This window comes from Echinops telfairi, unplaced genomic scaffold (genome assembly GCF_000313985.2).
Source record: "Echinops telfairi isolate 266 unplaced genomic scaffold, ASM31398v2 ScPeMD7_443;HRSCAF=831, whole genome shotgun sequence".
Lineage (NCBI taxonomy): Eukaryota > Metazoa > Chordata > Mammalia > Afrosoricida > Tenrecidae > Echinops > Echinops telfairi.
The window spans coordinates 7,395,959-7,401,382 of NW_022104341.1; the positions used below are offsets into that span (position 1 = coordinate 7,395,959).

Sequence of the window (5,424 nt, forward strand, 5' to 3'; positions counted from 1 at the left end):
GCGGGCCGAGCGAGTCGATGGTCCGGCTCGCCATCTTTTCTTGCCAGCCTGCGCGGGTGGCTTCCAGGAGAGGTTCGCGGGCGACTCGAGGCGTGAGTCTGCGTGGCAGGGTTGTTGTTCGCCCGCGGAGCGGCGGGGCCGTGGGTCAGGCCCTGGCGGGCCCTCCGTGTTCCTGGTCGGGCGCCACACGGGGTTACGGGCGCTGACCGCGGGCCGCGCTCCCCGGGCCGTTCGGATCGCGGGGTGCTCCGCACTGCTCGCTCCCTGGGCTGGGCGGGAGAGACCTGCCCCCCTTTCTGCGGGGCCTTATCTCCCTTTCTGCCTTCTCTCTGGCTGCCGCACAGATGCAGCTGCGTGTTGCGGTTCAAAGAGCGGCGGGGGAGAGGTGCAGAGCCAAAGCAGAACGAACGTTGAATTTTATTACCGGTTATCCGATTCGGGCATCGGCTGTCCCTGAACGCGTTAGCATAATTTGAACACATACAGCCAGCAAAGTAGTTATAATTATACAGTTCGTTCAAAACCTCAAATCCAGCTTGACTGTGAAAAGTTAAGAGTGTTAAGCTTTTAAAAAACTACTCTTAAGCCTGTGCTTGAATGACTGGGTGGTGAAAAACCCATAGTTTTCACCCGAGACAGTGGTGCACCTCAGAGCAGCATCTCTATCATCCATCAGGGAACGTGCTAGAAATTCACACTCTACCACTCGGTTGGTGCCTAGCAATCTGTTTTAGTAATTTCTCCAGGTGTGCAGGAGTCTTGGTAGCAGGGTTGATGACACGCTGGGTTGCGAACTGCAAGTTCATCTTGAACTTTCAGTCTCTCTCGGAGAGAAGATAGGGCTGTTTGCTCCGGTAAAGATTACAGACTGGGAAACCCCAGGGTTCAGTTACACCTGGCCTTTGTAAGGCTTTCTTTGACTGAGAACCTATGAGGTGGCAGTGCTTAACTTGATTTAGATAAGGACGCAGGGGAACCTAATTGCAGAGCCCTGGTGGCGTAGTGCTTACATGTGCCACCACCCACAAGGTCAGCTGTTTGAAATTACCAGCCCCTCTTCAGAATAAAGATGGAACGTTATACTCCTTGGAAACTCACAGGGACAGTTGTACCCTACCCTAAAGGGTCACTATGAGCCTGCATCCACTTGATGGCAGGGAATTTGGCTGGTTGGTTTTTGTTCTGCCAGTTGCTTACTCCAACTTAAACAGGTTGCCCCTGTGACGAACTTGACCCATGAGGACCCTATGCATGTCAGAGTAGAACTGTACTCCACAGCACTTTCAATGGCAGATTTTTCAGCAGATTACGAGGTCTTCCAAGGCACCTCTCAAAAAAATCAGACTCACCATCTGCCCTTGTGGGTTTCTGAGACTAACCCTAAACAGGCTCAGAAAGCTTCATCTAGCGGCCTCAGAGTGGCTGGTGGGTTTAAACTGCTTACCTTGTTAGCAGCAGCCCAACACGTAACCACAGTGCCACTAGAGCTAACATTTTAATCAGCAGCCAAGTGTGTTAACTGTTTGCAATGCCGAGACTCTTACATGTAGGTGGTTACAAACTTGGTATTAAACAATATAGTCTTGCCTTCCCCACCAGAAGTGCAAATTCGTTGGAATTAGGCTTTACTGTTCTGCTGTTTTCTGCGCCCTGGGAAGCAGTCTACCTGGAGATCTGTGGCTTTCCATGCTGGTGACTCATGAAACCACTCCCACTCTCCACCCTCACCCTCCCTAAGATCCTGTGCCATCTCCGAGTTAGCCCCTCAATGCCACTAGCACCTTGCTGTGAAAAGGCAGCTTAGGTATCAGAGGTAGGAGCATGGCCCTGCAACCCGTTTGGGCGCCCCTACTAACTGGGTGACCTTAGCCAATTTACTTGTTTTCCTGATAATTTATAAAATGCAGGTAAACCTGTACTACTTCCTAAGGTTATTACTGCATATAATAGCGCATTCACACAGTAACTACTCAAGTTTTAGCTATTATTATAAGGAGCCTTGCACTAGATGTTGAGCTGGTTGGTGGTTCAAATCCAATAGCCACTTCAAGGGAGAAAGATGAGGCTGTCTGCTTCTATAAAGATTTACTGCCTCGGAAACCAAACCCTGTACCAGGTTACAACGGGTCACTAAAGAGTCAGAACCAACTCGCCCTAACAGCAGTACTATATGAGTTGGAATTGACTTGATGGCACTGGGTTTGGGCAATTATTAGTACCCAAGCCTGAGGCAAGTGAGAAAAATAGTAAAAATAGTAGGAACTAGGAAGGGAGACCTAGGACGCACTGGCAAGTAGTAGGATAACATAGGCGTCACTGTGAAATGAAACCAACCAAGGCGGGTGACTTCTGCTAAACACTCTGCTCTTTGCAGTGTGGTGTGTGGGCCACCCTCCCCAGCATCCCAACAGCTTGTTAGACACAGACTCCACCTGCTGAATCTGTTTTTTCAGCAAGATCACCAGCAGGGGCAATTGCAACTGTATTTGGAGGAACAAGGAACGTGCCATCAGCTGCAAGATTCATTTTAAGGAGGTGCAGCTTCAAATTAGTGCTCCTGGAGATCTGGTAGGAGGGCTTGTCATTTCAGGTGATTCACCTCATCCCCCTGCTCTTTGGAAATTCACCCCACACCTTCACTCCCTCACTCCCATCGAGTAAATTCTGACTCGAAGCAACCCTCTCTTTAAAACAATAAAAAATTTTTTTCTTTAGGTGAAAGTTTGCACAGTAACTTAATTCCCATTGAACAGTTCATGCACTAATTGTTCTGTGGCGTTGGTTACAGCCCCCAAAGTGCATCCCACACCATTTCCACCCTGCTTTCCCTGATTCCCACAGCCCCAGTAAGCATTATTGGACTGCTAACCACAAAGTTGGTGCTTCAAACGTCTACCACCTGCTCTACAGGAGAAAGATCAGGGTGTCTCCTGTAAATATTTACCATCTCAGGAGCGGTTCGACTCTGCACTAATAGGGTCACTGTCATATAGAATGGACTAGGTGGCAGGGATTAATGGCTGATAATCATGAGCTTCTCTTCATGTTTGTAGGCCACTGGAATGTTCTCTTGGGTGAAGTGACTATTTGTATCCTTTGTGTAAGGTAGATTTGGCAATGGAAAAAAGAAAGAAAAGGCAGAAAACAGTTTCAAAGGTTTATTTCAGAGCTCCAGGGAGAGGCTCACGGGTCCCTAATTGGGGACCAGAGTAGTCCCACCACCCAGGAGGGAGGGGAGAGCAGAGAAAGGGATGGGAGCATCCTGAGCTCCCAGGCGAGGTTCACAGGTCCCCAACTGGGGGCCCACGAAGTCTTGCCTTCCACGCAAGAGGTGGAGAGTTTTACAGCCAGGTCTGGGGAGAGGGAGTAACTTGGGGATTTTCTACTGCAACTTTGTTGTCTGCAGATCCAGGGCTAAGCAACAGTGTTCAAAGTTATCTGTACCAGTTAGCCTTCTTCACCTGGGCCTGGAAGGCCAGTGAAAGGGGGTGGGGGTGCGAGGCTGGTGGTGGTGCTAGGGGTTGTGGGGTGTCGCTGGCCTCTGGCAGAGTCTTTGAAGTGTTTTCACGAGCTCAGGGGAGCTCTTCACGTGTCTTCACTTGCCTGCCCTGCTAACCCCTGTTTCTGCCTGCCAGTTTGCCCATTTTTGGATGGATCATTTGCCTTTTTGTTACGTTGATGAAGTTTCATGTGTGTTTTAGAAGTTAAAGCATGGTAAGATAGGTCGTTCACCAACATGGGTTCCCCAGTCTGTAGGTTCTCTTTTTGTACATTTAATTTTAAAAAGCATTTACTTTTTAGGAAGTTCCAGTTAGCTATTTTATCATCTGTTGTTCATGCATTTTTCATGTGTTTGAAATTGTGTTTATGCCCAAAATGAAGCATTTTTGCGTCTGTGTTCTCTCCCAGGAACCTTGTAACTTTAGCTGTACCATTTAGGTCCGTGATGCATGTTGACTTAAGTTTTGGGGAATGGTGTAAGATATGAATCCTGCCACCTCTTTTTTGCAAATGGATATCCATTTTGCTCGCCCCAGTTATTAAAGAGACGATTTCTCTCTTCTAATGCGTTTCAGCCCTTTGTCCAAGATCATCTATCTGGGTTCTGGGTTCTGTTCCATTGGTCTGTGTGTCTGTCATTGTACCCATAGCAGACGGCTGAACAGTGAGTTGTGAGATCACAAAGTCTGAGCTCAGCCTCCTACTTTGTTCTTCAATATTGCGTTAGTTATTTGGCCTGTTCCTTTTCATATGGAGTTGGAGGTTTCCATGTTATTTGAGAATGCCCAGATTTGGATCAGGATTGCATTCTATCTCTGCGTAGCTTTGGATAGTATTCACCTGTTCATGCTACAAAGGCTTTCCATCCATGAGCATGGGATGTTTCCCCATATATGTGCATCTGCCTTGGTTATTTTTAATAGTGCTTTGTAGTTTTCCTTGTCGAAGTTTTTTACCTCCCTGGTTAGATCTGTTCCTGGGCATTTCATCCTTCTGGGGACTAGGGTAAGTGATTCTGTTCCCTTGACTTCCTTTTCGGAGTTCTCCTTGTTAGTGAAGCAGTCACCTGGGCTTTATATGTTGGTCTTGTATCCCGCTGCTTTGCTGAGCGCACCTGCTAGTTTCTGGAACTTTCTTGTGGCATTTTCTCTGTTGTAGGATCATGTCATCTGAAAGTAGGGATGACTTAACCTCTTTCTTCCTGACTTTTGGATAGACATGCTTTTTCTTTCTTGTCTTTTTGCCCTTGTTAAGAACAATATCGAATGAGAGCAATGGTAACCGGCATCGTCTTCTTGTTCCCACTCGTCCATCATGTTCACATCGCTAATCTCTGTTCTCATGTGCCGTGTAGTCAATTCTGACTCAGTTCATAGGTTGGCATAGAACTGCCCCTTGGGGTTTCCTAGGCTGCAGTCTTTATAGGAGCAGATCTCCCTCGGAGCTCCACCAAACTTCCAGTTAGCAGCCACCGTGTCCCGAGGCTCCATTGCTAACCTCTAGCCCCGGACCATGCCCGGTCCCCTGTTTCTTCCTGGGTCTGCCAGCCCTCAGTGGGGAGAACACACAGCTGCCCGGAGCCTGGCGTTGGTGGCGGTCAGGATCCAGATGCAGCTGCCGGATGCCTTTCATCGCCCTTCCCGTTCCAGATCTCCCCCCCCCTCCTCACCGAGTGCTTCACACCCTGCAATAGGAATGTGCGGGCTTGCTTGCTTTTCTGCTGTAGAGACTTCGCCTCCACCCCTCCGCATTCATTGCTGTGGGCGAAGCAGAGGTTAAAGGGGCTGGATGGAGAAAGTTTGTGAGAATGCCGGCTCTTTCGATTCCATTTCCCACAGACGCTTCGAAGTCCCTCGCGTACACGGTCGCTTTTGGAAAGCCTTTTGCGGAGCCTTGACTCCACACCTGCCCATCTTCTGGACT

At 48.7% G+C, this 5,424-nt stretch overlaps 1 protein-coding gene across 1 annotated transcript in view; it reads left to right on the forward strand.

Moving 5' to 3' along the window:
- The first annotated feature begins 36 nt into the window (after positions 1-36).
- CLCC1 (chloride channel CLIC like 1) overlaps positions 37-5,424 on the forward strand; it is an 18,434-nt gene continuing 13,046 nt past the window's right edge. Inside the window, exon 1 of the mRNA XM_004699545.2 lies at positions 37-92. The gene's annotated coding sequence lies outside the window, so the exon portion shown is untranslated. The remainder of the gene's footprint in view (positions 93-5,424) is intronic.